General features: G+C 38.9%; 1 long non-coding RNA gene across 1 annotated transcript; it reads right to left on the reverse strand.

Moving 5' to 3' along the window:
- Positions 1–2,758: 2,758 nt before the first annotated feature.
- On the reverse strand, positions 2,759–16,473 carry LOC116464120 (uncharacterized). Its single transcript, XR_009212168.1, has 2 exons — positions 16,350–16,473; positions 2,759–4,385 (listed from the first exon to the last, which is right to left on the reverse strand). It is a non-coding gene; the product is annotated as an uncharacterized LOC116464120 (long non-coding RNA).
- Positions 16,474–22,504: the final 6,031 nt, after the last annotated feature.

Consider the following 22,504-nt stretch of genomic DNA (forward strand, 5'->3'; position numbering starts at 1 on the left):
CAGGGATACAAAACTGCTTCAGCCACACACACACACAAAATTAATCATCACTGATTTAGCAGACCACCATGTTAACAGACTAAAGAAGAAAACTCACATGATCACACCAACGTGGAAAAACCTTGTGACAAAAATTCATACCCATTCATGATTTTAAAACTCTCAAAAATATAAATAAAAGAGAACCTTTTCAACTTAATAAGGAGCATTTTTAAAAACTTACAGTAACATATGTAATGGTGAAAACTGAATTTATTCCCCATAATATCAGGAACAAGACAAGAAAGTTCACTTTCACCACTCTTACTCAACCTTGTTCCAGAATTTGTAACTAGACAACAAAAGGAAATAAATGGCATACAGAAATAAAACTAACTCTGTTTACATATATCATTTCTCTGTAGAAAATACCCAAAAATCTACCAAAAACTATCTTCTAGAATTAATGAGTGATTTTAGCAGTCACAGGACATGACATAGACATACAAAAATTAGTTGTGTTTCTATATCCTTGTAGTAAACATATGGGTACTGAAATTAAAAATATGACTACAATCACTCAAAAGAAATGAAATACATGTAAATTTAACAAAACACCTAGAGAACTCATATGGCAAAAACTATAAAAGGCTTATGAAAAAAATGAAGGAAGATCTAAACAAACAGAGAGAGATACCATGTTTATGCTTTGGAAAGCTCAACATAGTAAAGATTTTAATTTTTGTCAAATTGATATCCAGATTCAATGTAATACCTATCAAAATCTCAGTAAGATTTTTCTGTATATAAACAGGATAATGCTAAAATTTATATTAAAAAGTCAATCAACCATAATAGCTAAGACAATTTTGAAAAATAATGAAGTGAAAACAATCAGTCCACCTGATTTCAATATTTATCATGTAACTGTACCATAATCAAGACTGTACCGCAGGGGCACACAGACTAATGGAATAGAAGAGAAAACTGAGAAACGGACATACACAGATATACCCAACTGATTTTTGACACATACGCAAAAGCAAGAAAAAATAGAATTTTCAACAAATGGCGATCAAGTAATTGGATATCCATAGGCAAAAATGCCCTCAACCTAAGTCTTATATCTTACACAAATATTAACTCATAATGGATCGCACATTTAAATATAAAACATAAAACTTTAAGAAAAAATGTTGGAGAAAATCTCAGGACGTATGGCTAGGCAAAGAGTTCCTAGACTTGAAAACATCTTAGGCGCAAAAGACATGAAAAGTGCTATCCATAAAAGGAAAAACTGACAAATTGGACTTTGTCAAAATTAAAACTTTGCTTTGCAAAAGAGCCTGCTGAGAAGAGGAAAAGAAAAACGACTGAATGAGAGAAAACGTCTGTCAACCACACCTGGAAACAGCTGAGATGTCCTGCAGTGAGTGAATGGTTAAATCCACCACAGCACCATGGAATACTACCCAGGAATAAAAACGAACAAACTACTGATACACAAAACAATATGGATCAATTTCCAAAGGATTACGCTGGGGGAAGAAAAAGCCAATGTTAAAGGTTACCTCCTATATAGTTACATTTATGCAACATTCTTGAAACAACAAAATTATAGAAATAGAGAGTAGATGCGTGTTTATTGGGGCTTAAGGAGGAGATACAGGTGGGAAGGAAAGAGATGTAGCTATAAAAAAAACAAAATGAAGTTTCCTCGTGGTGATAGAAACATTCTGTGTCTTGACTGTATCAATGTCACTATCCTAATTGTGATATTGTATTATAGTTTTACAAGACATTGCCAATGGGGGAAACTGGGTAAAGCGTACTCAGAATCTCCCTGTATTATTTCTTACAACTGCATATGGATCTCCAAATATCTTTTTTAAGAAATAAATGAGCTGGAGTAGGTATCTCCAAGTGATTTTTCATATCTGAAATTCAACACTTTTGAAAGCCTAAGGATCCACTGGCTCTTGGTTATAAGTGGCTGCACTATTTCCAGCAAATGAAATTTCTTACAGGTCTGGACAAAAATGTTTATGCTGGTTATGTAAGGGTCCATGTGACCTCAAAATGAAGACAGGTGGGTAACCAAATCGGACAGATCCTACAGATCTATATCTATTTTAGAGATGGAAAAAACAGAGGGCAGGCAAGGGAAAGCTTCTCACACAAACTTAATTGTTAATGGAAGAATCCACATTAAAAAAAAAAAAAACTAGGCTTTAAACAGGGCCATAGCAGCTTGTAAATATCTATTGACTTCACTGACAGCCTGTGCAAATCCTTAAATGCCACTCAGCCCAGGTCCTTTCAGCTCAGGTCCTTCCATATTAACTCATAATGGATCACACATTTAAATACAAAACATAAAACTTTAAGAAAAAATGTTGGAGAAAATCTCAGGACGTATGGCTAGGCAAAGAGTTCCTAGACTTGAAAACATCTTAGGCGCAAAAGACATGAAAAGTGCTATCCATAAAAGGAAAAACTGACAAATTGGCCTTTCAGCACTTGTGGATGAAAGCACTTGGACAATTCTAGTAAGTAACATTTTACCAGGGGCAATAAAGGAAAGGTTAATAACAATAATAACAATATTAATAATATGAGACCAAAAAGGAAATGAGCAGGAATCAATATTTTCTGTAATGTGCCCCATAGAAAATAGTTTAAGCTTTGTGGGCCATATTGTCGCTCACAACTACTCAGATCTGCTGCAAAAGCAGGCAGAAGCAATATGCAAACAAATGCAGGTGGCTGTTTTTCTTTCTTTCTTTCTGTTTTCTTTTTTTTTTTTTTTTGAGATGGAGTTTCAGTCTTGTGCCCCAAGCTGGAGCAATGCCTCCTCTGCCTCCCAGGTTCAAGCGATTCTCCTGCCTCAGTCTCCCTAGGAGCTGGGATTACAGGCATGTGCCCCCACGCCCAGCTAATTTTGTATTTTTAGTAGAGACAGGGCTTCTCCATGTTGGTCAGGCTAGTCTCGAACTCCCAACCTCAGGTGATCCACCCACCTCGGCCTCCCAAGGTGCTGGGATTACAGCCGTGAGCCATCATGCCCAGCCACAGGTGGCTATTTTTCAACGAAAGTTTACAAAAACAGTCAGTGGGCCATATTTCCCCACGGGCCATAGTTTGCAGACCTCTGCCATCAAGAAACAACATGCAGAAAAACGACCTGTTCATGGCAAGAGTAACACCATCTTGAAGCAAAACTACCACAATGGCCAATGTTTCACTCCTATCTCCCAAGGCGTTCCTGCAGCAAGGTCAAGAAACTATGCCTGTGGCATGGACAACTTCTCATGAAGATGCTTATCTAACTTTCCCAGTGGCCATGAGTTTCACAAGAGGGTTTGAGACAGGATACATGCTCTACCCTAAAACCTGGCTGGAGAAAGAATGCTTTCTGGAGGGCTCAAGAATCCACCACCTCACAGCTGCCTAAGACATCGCTTCTGTGCCTAAGTCTCTATTAAATGTTTCTTTCTGAGAAACCGGATTTGTCAGCTTCTTTCTTTAGCCTCTCAGCACCCCGAGCCTTTGGAGATACCTACTCACCATGGAACACAACAGAAACAGTTAGTCTTTGCACCTGTGCTGATCGTGCCTACCTAATGGGGTTATTGTGAATTGAAAATAAAGTATCACATGAAAATGCTTAGCAATGGGTATAGGACCTAGTAATTAGTCAATAAATGTTAACTATTATTATTAGGCATATTTGCATATTCTTTTGCTATTTTCAGTTGGCCACTTACTTTATACATGGACACTCTGTGGGCAATTATTTCAATGTTGTTAAAACTCAAAATTAATTTTTTTCCTGCACTGAGACCTTGTATAAAAGTTCAGAAGGAAGATAATTGGATTTATCTCCCCATAAGGTTGAAAGCCTCCACAATCAAGCTTTTATTAAAGAACGAGTATTACAATTGTGACCACAGAAGATAGAATTCGACACCAAGGTAAGAGGAATTTTCACTTTTCTTTATTCCTCACAGAGTAGGAACAGCAGGGAGAACGTACATGGGAAATTTCTGAAATGAAATATGAAGCCCCGCAGTTTGCTGCTAGAGCCCTACTCACCCTGTAACATGTTCTGCTTGGTCAGAATTGATCCTTTAAATGAACATACTGCCTTTCTTGGAAATTCCTTGAACAAAGAGAGGCTTCATGACTTGTCTGTCACATGGTTCTTCCTCATACTTCTCTGTGATGGTGAATGGCAAATGTGGCAATTCTATGCCTCAAAACCACATCCCTCATGACAACTAAGCCACTAATGAAGAGATGAGCTCCACCTTAGATCTTTACTCCTGAGAGGAGTATTGAAAGCCGAACTGGCCTCACAAATGTGTAGACCTCCAAAGGGTAGGATTTTAGGTCACTAAGGCTCTCTGCCAAAACAAACAAACAAAACCCTTCTAGCTTATACAAAACACAAGACAAGATTTATACACAGAAATATTCGCTGCAATATTACTAGTAATGCCAGATAGGAGGCAATCAATGTATATCAGTAGGTCAATTATTAAATACTATTATATAGCCATTAAAAGAAAGTTTATTAAGTATTTTAATAACGAGGGAAATATACGTAATTACATATGAAGAGAAACAACATAAAATCATGCAGTATGATGTTAAATTTAATTGAAAAAAAGGTGGAACACAAACAAACAAAATAAGACTGGAAGGTAAATATATCAAGCAAAATACTAATGGTATTTGCCGCGGGTGACGGCATCATTGTGATTCTTCTTTTACGTTATAATTTTCTATATTTTATACATTTTATTCATTGAACATGTTTCACTTTTAAAATAAAAAATATGTTTTTTGAAAAGCCTTTTTCTACCTGCTTACAGATTATTTTACAAAGATATTATCTGTTCACAGATTATTTATCTGTGATTATCACAGATTATTAACCTGCTCACAGATTATTTCACAGCGATATTATCTCTGACAAAAAAAAAATCACCTTCAGGGACGTGAAAACTTTAAACACTATTTTTTCAGTTAGTTCACCGATTATATATTGACCATCAGATTGGAAATTCTGTTTGTTTGTTTGTTTGTTTGGACTACCCCACCCCATTTTTCTCACTCCAAGTAACAGTATCCAATACCCCAATATTCTTCTGGCAAACCACACCCTTCGCTATTTGCAGCTGATGTGCTTCATGCAGAGTTGACTCTGACCCAAACTCTAGGAGAGAGCATGTGACAACAAGCATAGTATGCCAATGGCCACACAAATTAATTTAAAAAGCAAAAATGATTCAGTCAGAGCCAGTGAGAAGAAAGAGTATTTGGCTAAGACTACTGAAAGAAAGGCAAGTTCTTTTTCCACTGAAGTGGTACCTGGGGATGTGTAATCCTAGAGTTATCAGAGGGCTCCTTGTGAAGTATAACAATAAAACCCAGCTTGAAAGTTCTGTCCATGGCAATCAGGCAAGAGAAAGAAATAAAGGGTATTCAAATAGGAAAAGAGGAAGTCAAACTGTCTCTGCTTGCAGATGGCATGATCCTATATCTAGAAAAAACCATCATCTCAGCCCAAAAGCTTCTTAACCTAATAAACAACTTCAGCAAATTCTCAGGATACAAAATCAATGTGCAAAAATCAAAAGCATTCCTATACACCAACAGTAGACATGCAGAAAGCCAAATCACAAACTCCCATTCACAACTGCTACAAAGAGAATAAAATACTTAGGAATACAGCTAACAAGGGAACTGAAGAATCTCTTCAAGGAGAAATACAAAACTCTGCTCGAGGAAATAAGAGAGGACACAAACAAATGGAAAAACATTCCATGCTCATGGATAGGAAGAATCAATATCGTGAAAATGGCCATACCGCCCAAAGTAATTTATAGATTCAATGCTATTCCCATTAAACTGCCATTGACATTCTTCATAGAGTTAGAAAAAAACTACTTTAAAATTCATATGGTACCAAAAAAAAAAAAAAAAAAAGAGTCCACATAGCCAAGACAATTCTAAGCAAAAAGAAGAAAGCTGGAGGCATCAGGCTACCTGACTTCAAACTATACTACAAGTCTACAGTAACCAGAACAGCATGGTACTGGTACAAAAGCAGACACACAGACCGATGAAACAGAATAGAGATCTCAGAAAGTACACCACACATCTACGTCCACCTGATCTTTGACAAACCTGACAAAAACAAGCAACGGGGAAGGGATTCCCTATTTAATAAATGGTGCTGGGAAAACTGGCTAGCCATAAGGAGAAAATTGAAACTGGACCCTGTCCTTACACCTTATACAAAAATTAACTCAATATGGATTAAAGACTTAAATGTAAAACCCAAAACTATAAAAAATCTAGAAGAGGCTGGGCGCAGTGGCTCACGCCTGTAATCCCAGCACTTTGGGAGGCTGAGGCGGGCGGATCAGAAGGTCAGGAGATCAAGACCATCCTGGCTAACACGGTGAAACCCTGTCTCTACTAAAAAATACAACAAAAATTAGCCAGGCATGGTGGAGGGTGCCTGTAGTCCCAGCTACTGGGGAGGCTGAGGCAGGAGAATGGCGTGAACCCAGGAGGCAGAGCTTGTAGTGAGCCGAGATCACGCTGCTGCACTCCAGCCTGGGCGACAGAGCGAGACTCCAACTCAAAAAACAAAACAAAACAAAACAAAACAAAATCCAGAAGAAAATCTAGGCAATACCATTCAAAACATAGGCACAGGCAAAGATTTCATGACAAAAACTTCAAAAGCAATTGCAACAGAAACAAAAATTCATAAATGGGATCTAATTAAGCTAAAGAGCTTCTGCACAACAAAAGAAACTATCATCAGAGTGAACAGATAATTTACAGACTGAATGAAAATTTCTGCAGTCCATCTGACAGAGGTCTAATATCCGGAAACTATAAGGAACTTGAACTTTTACAAGAAACAAACAACCCCATTGGCAAATGGGCACATGGAAAAGAATGCAGAAATCACTAAGAGTAAGTAAGCAACACTAAACTAGTCTTGCCAAACCAACCTCATATAGTCTTTTGATAGCCGATCTTAACCAACTGGTTAGGACAATCATTAACACATAGTTTATCTGATTTTCAAAGGTCTCTCTTGAGGATTTTTGCTTCTGAATGTAGAATGCTACAAAGAACATCACTCCCACTAACAACCAGGAAAAAATAGAGATAACCCACAAAGTCATAAATTTTCTTGAACTCAACAGATAGCTAAGGTTTCAAGGAAATCAAGTAAATAAACCAAATTCCAAACAACAAGTTCTTCCAAAAAGAAACAGGTTAAAACAATGTTCTTACCTTTTGCATCTCATGAGAGAAAGTGATGTTGGCCATACGAGTGATAAGAAGAAATGAGCTAAAATTTAAACAAATTTATAAAGTACAAGTTTGCACTACAGCATCAGTTTAGCTGGAATATCTAAAGGTCTGAGACTCAGAAAGAGGCTGGCATCCACTCAGGAACTCTTCTTCCCAAGCATCGGTTGGTGTTCATCAGACAGACTGGGGACAGAGGAGGACATCAGAGAGAGCTCCCTTTGGCAGCACAGGTCTGAAGGAGGTGACTAATGGCTCCAGGAGACAGGCTCAACTTCCCTCTTACTTCTCTGGACTCTTCTCTCCTACTATTTAAGCTTCTGGAATGAGCTAGTAATTGACAAAGGCCAATTACTTCTAAGTAAGAAACCATCTGCCAGGACACAAGCAAAAATCAATTGAAGCTGGATGAAGGATAAAGGCAAAAACTTTTACCATTGACTATTCTGAAACCAGGATTCTACATTAAAATTAAATGCAATTAATAGCTAGTGGAGAAGCAAGAAACTCTCACCTAAGAAAACTACAAGTATAAGACAGATTTGGCTGCCACAGAGAGGGAGAATACGAATATTGACAAAGCACTACTCCCTGAAGCTAAGATACAAAGGGATTGCCAGAGGCTAAGTCTGGACAAGCGCAACAGATAACGCTGTCTACCTCTACTACAAGCCTAGCACTGAGTCGTAAGCCCAGGAGGATATCACTGGGAGAGAAACAGGAGCACAAAGAGAGACCACTTCTGCAATACAGGAATGTACAGATGACTAAAAACTAAAGGAGTACTCAGATGATTTGATTTCAACACCTGTGATCCAAATCACTTCTAAGCCCAAAAGATCACAGGTTTAAGACTTGTACAAAAAGGGATCTGGAGGTTTTGTTTCTCACAATTCAAAATAAGCCCAAAGTATAAAATAACTGCTAAACTAATAAGCACTGTGTGGGGCTTATACAGCAGTACTACTTGTACTGGTAATAACAGGCTAAGTACACTGAGTTATGAGCAGAAGGCTTGAAGTCAATCTGCCTATGCTTAAGTTCTGTTTTTGTTGCTTCTTAGATGCCAGATTTTGGTAAATTATATAGTTTCTCAGGGCCTCCTTTTGTAAGATTGAGGTTAACAACCCACTTGAGTCAGGAGAGAAGAGAGAAACTCTTATATGCGCACATTTTTCAATTCATCTCATCAGAAATATATCAAAGTCAATGTGACATGTTAAATATAAACATGAAATAAGATACAGCCTCAGATCTCTCCATCTACCCAAACTTAATTCTTGGATAGTTTTGTTTTAGAACTGGCCTCAAAACATGAATCATTTTTCACAATATTATCTTCTAAGTACTGATTCTGAAACTCAAGTACCAGAGTTTCAAAATCCTTCAGCCATAGTTCCCCCAAGAAGGCAACAGATTCTGGACATGCTGAAGTGATTACAGTTTCAGCCAGGGCTCCGCGTGTGTACCCACTGAAATCAGTGTGTCCTGGCCTGAGGACATTATAGTTCTCTGGAAAGCATTCAGGACATTTGGGCCTCCTCTCTGTTCTTTTTCTGAGGGGCCATTTTTGGTACAGCTGTACTCATTGTCCACAAGAATAGCCTTAGGCTGAGGGAAAAGTTGAGGAGAAGGTGTTCTGAGCTGCCTTTCAACTCTACCCAGCCTGTGGTTTCAGGCAGCTTACCAAGGTTTCTATGAAGGGCACTCAGAAGTAGCTATGGGCCGATTTGTCAAGTCAACCTACTCTGTCTAGTCTTCACAAAGCCTTGAAATGGGCACCCAAAATGAATCTCTTCTGGATCCATCAGCAAATGACCAACTCTCTCACCAAAGTGCCAACTCAAGTTCCTGTGCCCTGTGCTCTGTCTTCCATGGGCCTAAGGACCCTATACGGTTCATGGGTACACAATCTGTGCGGTCACACTGGGCCCTACACTCAGAAGGTCCCTACACTTGGCTTAATGCTCTGTTATCACCATCCTGAAATTCTTAATAATTGTTCAACAAGGGACACCTCATTTTCACTTTGCACTGAGTCGTGCAAATTATGTACTCAGCACTGCCACCCGATTGTGAGCTGCTTGAAAACAGAAGCTATTTGCTATTCTTTCAAACTCCTCCTTGGTTAGCACAGAGGACTCCTGGCAAAAAGTAGAGGTTTCTTAAATATTCATTGAGTTTATACATGAATGGATGAAAAGATAAAGTATCTTACAGAAAAATAGTATAGTATGGCTAATTAACTCTGAAGAATAAGCTTTTGTTATTCTTGGAGGAGAGGGGAACTAATTGATAAAATCCTGAGACTACTGACCATTGACCACTCCAAATAAATAACATAACATTTTCTGGGTTTATTTTTAAATTACTCAAACCACTCCTACTTTTGAGCCCTGCTGCGTCCCTGTTCTCAGAATGCAAAATTGTAGTTAATAGAGCTTGCAATTATGCTATCATGCCCTGAGTTTTTGTGCCAGGTACTGTGTTAAATTCTGGGTGGAATGGGAAGGGGAAGGGAGAAGCCAAGAAAATGTGAATTGAGCAGGGTCCCTGTCTTCAAGAAGCAATTAAATTTCACTCCTCTAAAATTTATATCGAAGATGAGTTGACTTCATGGGAGTTCTGCAGCAATGAATCGAGAATAAAGACATTAGACTTGGCCAGTGGCCCAGCTTCCCGAACATTTCAAATGACAAAATGTCTCAGCCTGAACACAATTCCCCCACTATGAAATCTGTGGGTTCACTAGTTAACATTGGCAACTGACTCAGAGGTGCTCATGGAGCATAATAAACAAGTGGCTATTGAGGTGGGGGAGGTGCTTTTGCTCCCGGGTGTTAGAGAAGAAAAGACGAACATCAGCTACCAAAGTGAGCCAAGTAATTGGTGGAAAAAAATGTTCCTAGCTCCTGCTGAAGGCATGACAGGACTTCCAATGTGGCAACGACCACACACCACCCTGCTGCCACATTACGTGCCCATTGCTAGGTTCTCCGAAATGACGTGGAAGTCCACAAAGAGTTTATCGTGCTTTTCCACTACTGGTTTTTAGTTACCCACTACTGGCTGGTATAATACCAGTTACAAAATTAAGAGATTCTACTTGAAAACATATAAATGCCAATAAACATAGAAAGATGTGTTCAACTTCAAATCAAGGAAATGTAAAAATAAAACAACCACAGAATATCAATTTTGTATACTGAATGAGCCAAAGTTAAAAAGACTGATAATTTTCAATGTTGGCATGAATGGAAGAGAAAGCAAGTATTCTCAAAAAAGATTGCTGGTCCGAGTATAAATTGGTACAACTACAACTTCTGAAGGGTAATTTGGCATGATGTGTTAATCCAAATTTAAAATGCATGCCCCCTTTGAGTCAGTAGTAATAATTCTAGGCCTTTATCTTAAGGAAATAATCTGAAAAATAAATAAAAATCCAAGTACAAAGTTGTTTATGTCAGCCAAAAAAAATTAGAAATAATACACGTGCAACATGGGAAACCTGCTAATACAGCACAATTCATCCAAATACAACTTGAACATTGAAATAGTCTTGTGACGCTATAATTATCAAATATATAGAGGTAGACAGACAGATAGATAGAGAGATAGATCGATCGATCGATCCATAATGCATTTGTAAGTATAATGGAAAGCCTAGCTTTTTTTAAAGTAGAGATAGAATCACTCCATTTAAAAAATACATATTGGCCAGGTGTGGATGCTCATGCTTGTAATTCCAGCACTCTGGGAGGCCAAGGCAGGTGGATCTCTTGGGTCCAGGAGTTTGAGACCAGTCTGGGCAACATGGTGAAACCCCGTCTCTACATAAAATACTAGAAAATTAGCCAGGCGTGGTGGCATGTGCCCGTGGTCCCAGCTACTCAGGAGGCTGATGTGGTAGGGTCACCTGTGCCTGGGAGGTTGAGGGTGTGGTGAGCTATGATCACACCATTGCACTCCAACCCAGACAGAGACCCTTTCTCCAAAAAAAAAACTAGCATTAAAAAGATACATATTTCTAAGTATATGTATATTTTTAAGAATTTTTAAATCAATAGAATAATTTTGTTTTGCCATGATGCAAACAAACGGATGATATCCAAAAACAACATTCGTACTGTTTTTCAACATGTAGGGGGGGAAAGGGAGATTATGAGGCATTAATATGTTCAGTGATGTGCTGGTAAATATTTAACAACCGGCCTTCAGGTGAGGCAGGGTGGAAGTCCCGTTGTAGTATTCACAGATTTCTGTGGCATAAACACCACCAACATTATTTATTTCAAGATACCAGTGTGATGTCGCTGAATTAGGAGTTGGGAAGAAATGGGAAGAAATACAGTTGCACCATGCTGTGTAATACCACTACCTCGTATTTCCATGATACAGATAAATTAGGTGCAAATAATCTCAAAAGCATAGATAAGTATGAAGAGAGAGCAAAATAGTTAGAAAGTGGTGAATTTTATGTATTTTTTTTTTTTTTTGAGACAGAGTCTCACTCTATCCCCCAGGCTGGAGTGCACTGATTCGATCTCAGCTCACTGCAGCCTCAACCTCCTGGACCAACGTGAGCTTCCCACCTGAGCCTCTCAAGTAGCTGGGACTACAGGTGCATACCACCACACCCAGATAATTTTTTTGTATTTTTACAAACAGGGTTTCACTATGTTGCCCAGGCTGGTCTGGAACTTCTGGGCTCAAGCAATCTGCACGCCTCAGCCTCCCAAAGTGCTGGCATTACAGGCGTGAGCCACAGTGCCCAGCCTGCATTTTTTATTGACACGTCTGGTGGTAAACTCATGAAGCATATTTACTTCATTCTTTAGATCCTTATTTGTCATTTCAATATTCTTACAATAAACATATGTTACCTTTATAATCAGAAAAGAATTCAAAGGTTTTTATTTTTTATTTTTTGTCTTACTTCTTAAGGCCTAGAGAAAAATATCAGGGAACTTTACTTTTTAAGTCTCACTGGAACAAAACACTTCCCCAAAATGATTGATTGTGTTAAGGTGTAACTAAAGAGCAATGTTAGAGTCAATTAAGCCATGATACCTTTGTTCAGTCATGGTATAAGGAAATGGTTCTAAATTCCTTCAAAATAGAAATACAAAACATCAGGACTCAAAGAGATTTGTGCTCCCAGGCATTCTCATACTCTCACTTTACAAATAAGGAAGGTGAAAAAGGTAGGTGTTTTCCCAAAGTATGCACAAGGTAAGTAGAAGATAACCCAGCTCCTCTCCATTTATAAGTGGTCTCTATGGCCTATGAATAAAAGTACATATTCCTGGCCAGGTGCTGTGGCTCATGCCCATAATCCTAGCACTGTGGGAGGCTGAGGCAGGTGGATCACAAGGTCAAGAGATTAAGATCATCCTGGCCAACACAGTGAAACACCATCTCTACTAAAAACACAAAAAATTAGCCAGGCATGGTGGCATGCAGCTGTAGTCCCAGCTACTCTGGAGGCTGAAGCAGGAGAATCACTTGAACGCGGGAGGCAGAGGTTGCAGTGAGCCGAGATCACGCCACTGCACTCCAGCCTGGCAACAGAGCAAGACTCCATCTAAAAAAAAAGAAAAAAAAAAGTACATATTCCTTTTGGTATAACTGAATGGCAAGAGATGACCTCATTTTTGTGGGATAGTATTTATTCAATTGGTTAATTGCTAAGCCCCTGGCTCTTCCTACCTTTATTTAGATGGTAGCAGCTCACACTTCGCCAGAACTGTATACTTCTCAAAACATGTTCATATGGATTATCTCCACTGATCTTCATGACAGCTCTGTGAGTCTGGTAGGGGTAAGAAGGACCAGTCCTATTTTACAGGTATAAAAACCGACGCTAGAGCAGGCAAGCGGCTAGCCCAAGGCCGGTGAAAGCCAGGCTTCCCGTCCTGGCCCAGTGCTCTCGGGGAGTTTCCTCCGGGAAGCCTTTCTGAGGCAGTCATTTAGGTGAACCTTCCCTGAAGGCCACTTTCTCACCTTTCCTTCCTTCTCCCTCCAAAAGCTTCTTTCTTCCTTTGGCTCCTGTCTCATTTCGCAGTTAAAGATATTACTTTCAGGTCACCTAGGGTTGCTCTTCAGTTCCTGTTTGCTTTTGGTTTGTTATTTGTTTATTTATTTTTATCTATTTACTTATTTCTGAGACAGAGTCTTGCTCTGCCGCCCAGGCTGGAGTGCAGTGGTGCGATCTTGGTTCACTGCAACCTCCGCCTCCCAGGTTCACGCCATTTCCTGCCTCAGCCTCCCAAGTAGCTGGGACTACAGGCGCCCGCCACCCTGCCCAGCTAATGTTTGTATTTTTAGTAGAAATGGGGTTTCACCATGCTGGCCGGGATGGTCTCAATCTCTTGACCTCGTGATCCGCCCACCTTGGCCTCCCAAAGTGCTGGGATTACAGGCACAAGCCACCATGCCCAGCCTGTTTTTGGTTTTTTAACTCTAAAATGGAAGATAATCCCAGGCATCTTTAGGCCTCAGAACATTCTTCTTCTTTATTTGACATGATGTCTAAACCCTAGCATCTTGTTTTCTCTTGAAATTTGAAGTAATTTCTACCACAAGAGAAATTACATTTGCAAAGGTTCAAGTAAATTATATTATAAAGCACGAAACTAAACACTTTGGTGTGACACATTTCTGGACTTGGAAGTCAGAGGAGACAGACTTATATAAGATACTTGAATTATCTAGAAGAAAAAAGAAACTCAAATTATCTATAACAGAACAGATCCTGGGGAATCTAAGAAGACTGGATGTTGATGTTCTCCTTAGCTTTGTTTTATGAAGGAAGGGAATGTGTTCTGTTAAGAGTGGAATGTTCTCCGGAAGAACCGGAAAAGGTATCAGTGGGCTATGTTCATTCAGGTCCAGAGACAGAAGAGCTGTCAACTTAAACTAACCTGTGTGGTGCCTCAGCTCCTGGACTTACTGGTTGATGCAACCTTAGGGCAAGTCTGTGTGCATCAATTTCCTCATCTTTAAAGTAAGAATCACAGCATCTACCTCATAGGGTTGTGAGGAAAACTAAATTAGCTAGTGGCCAAGAAAATGCTGTGTACACTAAAAATCACTACAAAATATGTAGAATATATATATAGCTTGATAATTTTTAAAGTTTACTGCTCTGGGCAAGGGATGGAGGAGTAAGTTAAAAAGGAACAGAGTGTCAGACACAGCAACAGGCAGGTGGCCAGGTTTCTGTAGGCAGAAGAGGATGGAGAGCTCAGGAGTGCATACTAATTGCTGCACCTCTGCTGAGACTACTGGCCAAATGACTGCCTACCGGAAAACACAGTGTCCCTTTCCATATTAAAGGCCCTCTCCAAACTGGGCTTTCAGCTGCATACAAAACTAGATGGACTTCTCCATGCATCTGATGGTGCCGTTATGAAGATGAACTGTTAACTAAATTGCTCTGGTGGAATATGTATGCTAGGGAAGAGGTAACAGTTTCCCTACAACCATGAATGTTTTCTGGAAAATCAATGATTCTTATTGACACTTGAAAGACAAATTGTCCGAGAGCAGAAAGGGGTGTACTAGAAAAGAGTGAGTGTATTTCTAAATGAGAGAGAGAGAAAAAAAACGTTTCAGAGGAAGGAGCCCCTACCTTCTGGTGAAGAGTATCCAAGATGAAGATAAACTTTTCAACTTAATATCGAGAGTAATGAAATATTCACTTCCTAAAGAAAACTCTTTAAAGAAACAAAGATGATATCCGATGTGGGCTAGCAAGCCATTTCTGGTGACATCTGTGGAGGGGCTGAAGGCAATTCATTTGGCAATCAAATCTGAATGAAGTAAAGGATATGGTTAAGAAAGGCACCTGAATTAATGTGCCTTTTACTTCTTTATAATTTTTTCAGCTTTGATAGCAGAAGGGATCTACTCTTGAAAGTCCAAAAAATGTTGTTGCTATAGGAACAGGTAAGCAGATTAGACTTGAAAGACCAGTTTAGGAACAAAGAATGTAATAGTCAGGGCTAAAGCAATTAACCAAGAAAACATTTTAAGTAAATATCTTTCAGGTTTGTTATTTACACATTAATTCCAGGAAGACGAAATGCTGTTATTGAATGAGAGCATCACATTTTAACATTTTAATTACATCATTACTGGCATAAAAGACTATGCTTACACAATTAGCAGAAAGACCTTATTAAACAGATGTACACATTTCTAACTCTCTCGATTACATTGTAATTGAGAAACACGGTTTTAAATTCACCCTGAGCATGCAAGTCATCTTTGATTTTCCTATAGTTCTCAAGATAGAAGCACATCTAAAATCAAGGAGATACTGAACTACCGAAAGTTTTCTGTAACCAATCTCTATAATGAGGAAGCCACAAAAGTAAAATTCTAGAAGAAAACAGAAATGTGTGTAGGCTGGTAATTGTTAATATTGCATGTCTTCCCTGTCCAACAGACTCGGTGAACAAGACATGTGAGAAGAGAAGGTCAAAGGCCCAGCTGCGCCTCTGCTTCCCTGCTGAACTCCTGCTTCTCCCTCTCAGGGAATACACGCTCCTCACATTAGGGGATTTCCTAAAATTGTCACATTAGGGATTTCCTAAAATTGTCACATTAGGGATTTCCTAAAATTGTCACATTGGGGATTCCCTAAAATTGTTAGGTGTTTTGAACAGAACCGGCTATACCAATGAGGCTCAAACAAGAATCATAAAGTGCGTGTGCTTCTCTCCCTCTCTGTTTTCTTTAACAAGAAAACGTTCTCGACAAGATGAATACGATGTTTTCATTCTAGCAAATTTCTGCTGTCAGACGTTATATTTACAGGATAGAGAGATTTCTCAAACATGACCTTTTCTCATGTAATACCAGAGTGAAATTTTGGAGAAGTCTGTGTGTGTGTGATGCGTGCATGCGCGTGTGCGTGCGTGCGTGCGTGTGTGCGTGTGTGTGTGTGTATGTGTGTGTGTGTGTGTGTCTCGCAGGCTGAGAAGTGGGATGGGAAGAAGGGAATGTGGCTAGAATCTTACCATCTCATTCTCTTCTCCTTCATTGAGCAGAGCGTGCTGGCCCTTCTCAAAGTGTCCCATGAAAAAGTTATTCCACGCCTCCTCCCTGACCTTGCCGGGCAGACGCTTCCAGGACGAACTCCAACTCGCCGAGCCACCGCAGCTCCTCAGCTGACTAAAAGAGTTAATGATCCTCCAGGTTAAAACTCCTCCTTGAGCACACACCTTCTCTCAACAAATGACAATACTTGGCAAACTGAACTCCTCCCACGAGTCGCCCTCTGCTAGGAGGATTTTCTGGCTGCTCCCTGCTTATTGCATTCTCTCAGAGCAGCTGTCTCAAAGGAGGCTGCTCCCATGCCGATCTTTTTGTGCCCAACTTACAGGGAAAGAACTCATTGCCTGCCCAGTGCCTGCCAGCCTCAGACTTCTGACTGCAAATCCAACAGGACAATACAGAGTTGGCAGGACTCTTCTCAGGAGCGAGGAGCGAGTACAAGAACTCCCAGGTCACTGCTTTATTCAGAGGACCTAAGGAATTGGGTTGAGCGGAAGGGCACAGAGCTGCAGATTTTCTTTGACGAATGAAAGCTTCAATCCATAGGTTTCTAATAGTACTCTCATTCATTTTGCTTACAAAAGGTACAAATTATCACTAATCCTCTTCAAAAGGTATTTGTAATCACATTTCCTTGCATATGCAAAAAAAAACATTCTATTTAAAGTGTATGTGAAATTAAGTTTACTTTTTTGAAACACACGTAGAAAAAGAACAAAAGATCATCAAACTAGTCTACGTAGTCTCCTTTCACTAAAATATTGATGGTTCAACACTTAAGGAAGTCTAGAAATAAAATATTCAAATGACTATATGGCCAGACTCTTTTTTAATTTGTTTACACATTTATTCAATAAATAGTACCTGAGCACAGGGACTACCTAAAAAAGTTAAGTCATATTTGATACCCTCGTGTTGACGTAAGGATTCAAACATCCAAACAAATATGATAGAAAGTGGATTGTTATTATAAGAGCTGGAACGGAAGTCTAAGGTAATTGTCAGAAGTCCCAATGTGGTGTAGAGAAACACACCCCTACCCTAGCTCTGGCAAAATACCTGTATTCCAGCTGCTTGTCTGCACTGGCCTTGCTGTGTGATCATTTAACTATAGGAACCGGCTCATCTCATCTGGCACCACCCGACAGGACTTTTGAGAGAATGGAATGAGATCATTGTGAAAGTACATTGTACGGCACTGATCAAGTGCTGTTAGGATTATTAAACTAAATGTGCAATTGAACAGTAGGTGTTAGGACATAGTGGCTAAGGGCATATACACTAAATTTGGAAGCCTGAGTTCAATTTGGACTGTATAGGTGGTCGTTGTGCTACCTTGGGATACAACAAGTTATACAAACTCCATTAGCCTCTACTTCCTCACATGTAACATAAAGATGATGATAATAGAACCTACATCCTAAAACAGATTTTTAAGAAAGAGTGTCTGGGAAATAATCGGTGTTCAACAAAAGATAGTTATTTTTACCTTCACCATGTCCACTGTCTCTCCCTCAAGCTACATTGGCAATGATATCTCCAACCTGACCCAAATAACCCTAATGTGACCAAGATCAATGTGTGCGTGTGTGAGTATGTATGTATGTTGTATGTGTAAAACCTTGAGCAAATAGTAAAGTATAGGATAAACATAAAAAGTAAGCTAAGTAAACCCACTGTAATAGTAATTACAAAATATATATGTATATGTGTGTGTGTGTGTGTGTGTATGTAGTTCTCTTGGTTTCAAAAATTTGCTAGCATAATTTAACCAAATAAATGAAAATAAAATTAACATTTTATCACAAGGCCAAAATATAAGGAGTAAAGGGTTTATTTGCCGGGGGCGGGGGTGGTAACAAAAATGTTCTAGAACTACTGATAGCTTCATAAATTTGTGAATATACTAAACCTCACTGAACTGTACACTTTAAAAGGGTGAATTTTATGAAATGTGAATTGTATCTCAATGAAGAGATATAATAAATTGAAAAATCATACCTCAATAAAAAATTCTACCTCAAAAAAACCTAACTGAACATTTAACAGCCTTACTAGGCAGTAATTACATATTTAGTACAGAAAAAAATATAAAACAAGCATATTCCAAATCTCAACTGACAGAGGTCAAGGAGTGTTAGTATGTGACGTGGCAAAACTATATCAGTGCTCTTGGGCAGGTGAGAGAGAAGCAATTCATTCTCCTGTTTATCACTGGCAATGTCTGCACTGTTTCCTTTTGGCTGGGTTCCCGAATACACTTGGCAACTCATGCACATTGTGGGATTGAGAGGAGTGTGTAACTGATTCAGAGCTAGAGGAGAAACTGTACACAAATGTACCCCATCAAATAAATCAGCTCATGCTGCTACAATATTTAAGCTAAACTTGAACTGAAAAATATGTAAATCCCTAAGAACATTAAAAGCTTTTATTTTTTTTGGTTGATAATATGGTTTATTCCTTCAATATATATTTGAGTGCATATTATGTATTCTACACTGATGTCAGCTGAGATAAATCAGTCAAAACAAAACAAAACCAAAAACAAATGCAAAAGTCAAGACCCCGATATTAAGAATGCATTATAAACTTGTTACCTAGTAGGCATACTGTAACATGTCATTAGAGTCGCAGATAAAAGATTTAAACAGAATTTTAATTTTGTTAGCAACTTTGTTGAATGTTCTCATCTCTAGTAATTTTCCCATATATTATTTTAGGTTTCTATGCAGAAAATCATAAAAACTGCAAAAAATGGGAATTTTATTTCTTTATATCCCATCCATATTTATTTTACTATTTTCCATTTCATTTTACCTTAATTTACAAAAATTGGCATACATTCCTTTGGAATCAATTTGATTTCTTTTTTTTTTTTACTTTTGACATTTTAAGTAAAATATGATACACACACAAAAGTGCACAAAACTACATATGTAACTCAATATAGTACCACAAAGAGAACATATTTGTAGCCATCACCCTGATCAAGAAGAAGAATATTACAAGAACACTGAAAACCCCCATGAGACCCTTTCCAATTATCACCTCTACCTTCCCCATGAAGAGTAACTAACACGCAGACTTTAAACACCACAGTTCTGTTTTCTTGTTTTGGAATATTTGACAAAGCCATATAGTATGTTTTCTTCTATATTCAGCTTTTTTCTTTTGTATCTAGCTTTTTTACTTCATAGTATATCCATGAGCTCCATCTACTTTTTTTAAATCTTAAATTCTGTTGCCATCATATGAATACCACATGATTATTTTTACATTTTTCTATTGATGGACTTTTGGATTGTTTCCGGTTTTTGTTTATACAAGAAAGACTGATATATAAATAAATTTTACATATGTCATTTGGTGCATATGTTCATGTATATATTTTTAATACACATCTGTAAGTAGAATAGTGGGTATATAGAATAAGCATAAAAAGGCTTTTATAAAAATCAGGTGTCCACGGAAAATTATTTTCCACAAACCTGGTTCAGTAGAGCTGAGGACTCCAGTAGTGAGAGAGTTTCCTCAGGTTCCTTGGGGGTTCTAGTGGTAAACATCTAGATTTTATCTATGGCAACACTGCTTATGGACAGCACTCACCCTCACTTAGTGCTTTTGGTCTACAAACATAACCATATCCAGAAACAGGGCTAGGTTGTGTGGGAAAGCAAAGAGAACATTTACAGAACACTTCCAGATACGAGGCACAATTCTACATAGTTGACACTCACTGTTGCACACGATCCCGACAAAAGCCTCTGTGGTTGATACTATTCTGGTCATTCTTATTTGACGGACAAGGAAACACAGGTCAGACATTAAGTAATTTGCCTACATTCAAACCATTAGTAAGTGACGGAATGAGTATTCGGACCCAGGCAATGCAGCTCTCCCAATCCATGATCCTAGTTACTGGACTAATTCCTCTTCTACACATTTATTTGGCACATTCAAAGTGCTCTGCAAAGAGGTTTGCATTTATATGACCAGAAAAGCCTCTTTGTGAAGGAAGCATTTTGAGAAAGGACTTGGAAAGAGACAAAAAAGGCTTCAACAGGTGGAGATGCTGAGGCTTGGACAAAGAGTAAGGCCACAGGAAAGAGCATCTGAAGCAAGGGAATCATCAGAGGGAGAAACACATGGTCATGTTCAGAGCAAGCCCATCAGCCCCACTGCAGCACGGGCTGCATGAAGGAAGAAGAGGGGAGCGACATGTGGCAGGGAAATATGGACCAACGCCATGCATGGAGGTCCCGAATGCCAGGTCTGAGTCTGAGCTTAGTGCACAGAGTGACAATAACATGGAAAGCAAACTGAACTCCATAAATATCCCTATTGTTCCGGATTAGCCTGTGCTCTCATATTATATGAATCAGGTGCCAAAGCAACTCGGTCCTTCTATGCAATACTGTATTTATGTAGACAGTTTTCTTGAACCTTCTAAGTTTAGTCTTCTATTTCTCTTTGGAACATTGTTTGAAAAGCTATTCTTGAATTCACCCTCTTTCTTTAATTGTGCCTGTTCAATAGTTCTATTCTACACTGTATGTGCCTCACAGGTTCTGATGTGGCATAGTAAGAATGGCAGATGAGGATTTGGTGTGGTCTGAATTCTAATCTTGACATTTGCCTGAAGGATTCCATTCACTCATTCACTTAACATGAGTTTGATTAACTTCAGTATGCCCAGATCTGTAATAGATGAAGAATAGAGATTTAATAAATTATGCCCCAGAAAAGTTAAGTCCATTAAGAAACAAGACCAACACCAAAATATAAACTCCATATAATATGCTAATTACACAAGAGTGACAGAGCAAGTTCAAGTAGGCAGTTAGGCCAGAAAACCCTCCCAAAGATAGGAGTTTTATGCTGGCCTAGCTAAATACAGGTGGGAAAGGAAAGCATTATTAACAAAGGAGACGGAGAGGAACAGCACAGACGAGGGCTCGCACAGAGCCCATTCTGGGGGCTACAAATTATACACATATATTGATACCTTAGAATTGACAGGAATGTCCAAAAGGAAAAGATCCTTCATTCATTCTCTGATTCTCTTCCTGAACTCATTTTTTCTCAAATACTCTCTCCCAAAAAAGAATGGGAATGGAAAATAAAAAGGATAAATACTTAGCTACCTCTGCTGATCTGGCATCTCAGTTTGCTTTTGATTATCTTAGGAGCATGCCTGTTGCTCTGAGCAGTTCTCAACCTCTGTGAGTGTCTAGAATAGATGTTCAATGGAAATAATGGCAGGACCGGTTTCTCTGCCAGGACCGTGGGGATGCCGATGCTTCACTTGTCTGGCCCACTTAGATTGTGTGATGATAAACGGTAATAATGTTTCATTATATGTTAATTTCCATCTTTCATCTGAGAACTCGCAGCATATTACAAATATTACTTTTTGCAACATCTCTGTGAAGTAGGGAGGTGAGTAATATCATTGCCCCCATTTGAAAGCTGTAGGAACTGAGTCATAAAGAGGTCACAAAGAGCTATTCAAGGTCATGTGTCTTTACCATGGAGAGGAACCTGAAACAAGTGCAATATCTCTGCCTTGTCATCATTGGCAATAAGCTGGCTCAATCTTCCTCCTCAGTCCTCATTACACAAATCTGCTATTTGTAAAGTACTTGAGACCTTTAGTTATAGAACTTTATCTAAACTCAAGGCTTTACCTTAATTATCCTAATCTGCTCTAAAATAGTCTGTGGTAGCAAGCAAAGATGCGATATCCCAAAGAGGAATTACCTGCCTCAAGGTGGTGGGGCAAAGTCTAATTGAATTAATTAATGTTTGTAAAACATTTAGCAACCCTTAGATTAAAGGGTCTAATACAAAGATCCAAGGACTCCCCATTAATTACAGAAGACAAGAGCAGGCTGATGCTGTCTCTGCTTCTCAGAGGACTTGCTCTCAAATATCCCCGTTCAGCACCGGGTCTGTTCTCCTCCCAGTGCCTTAGGGTGGCCTGTTGTTTCCCTTTCAGAAGAGTCCTCTGTGCTTTCTGTTATTTCCAAAAATAGGAAATTAAAAGCTCCTCTCTGGAGGTAAGGGCAGCTCCCCTTCTGTGAAGCTTACCTCAGTTGACAGCTGTTATAACAAT

The sequence above is a fragment of the Hylobates moloch genome, unplaced genomic scaffold (assembly GCF_009828535.3).
Source record: "Hylobates moloch isolate HMO894 unplaced genomic scaffold, HMol_V3 SCAFFOLD_193, whole genome shotgun sequence".
NCBI classification, from domain to species: Eukaryota; Metazoa; Chordata; class Mammalia; order Primates; family Hylobatidae; genus Hylobates; species Hylobates moloch.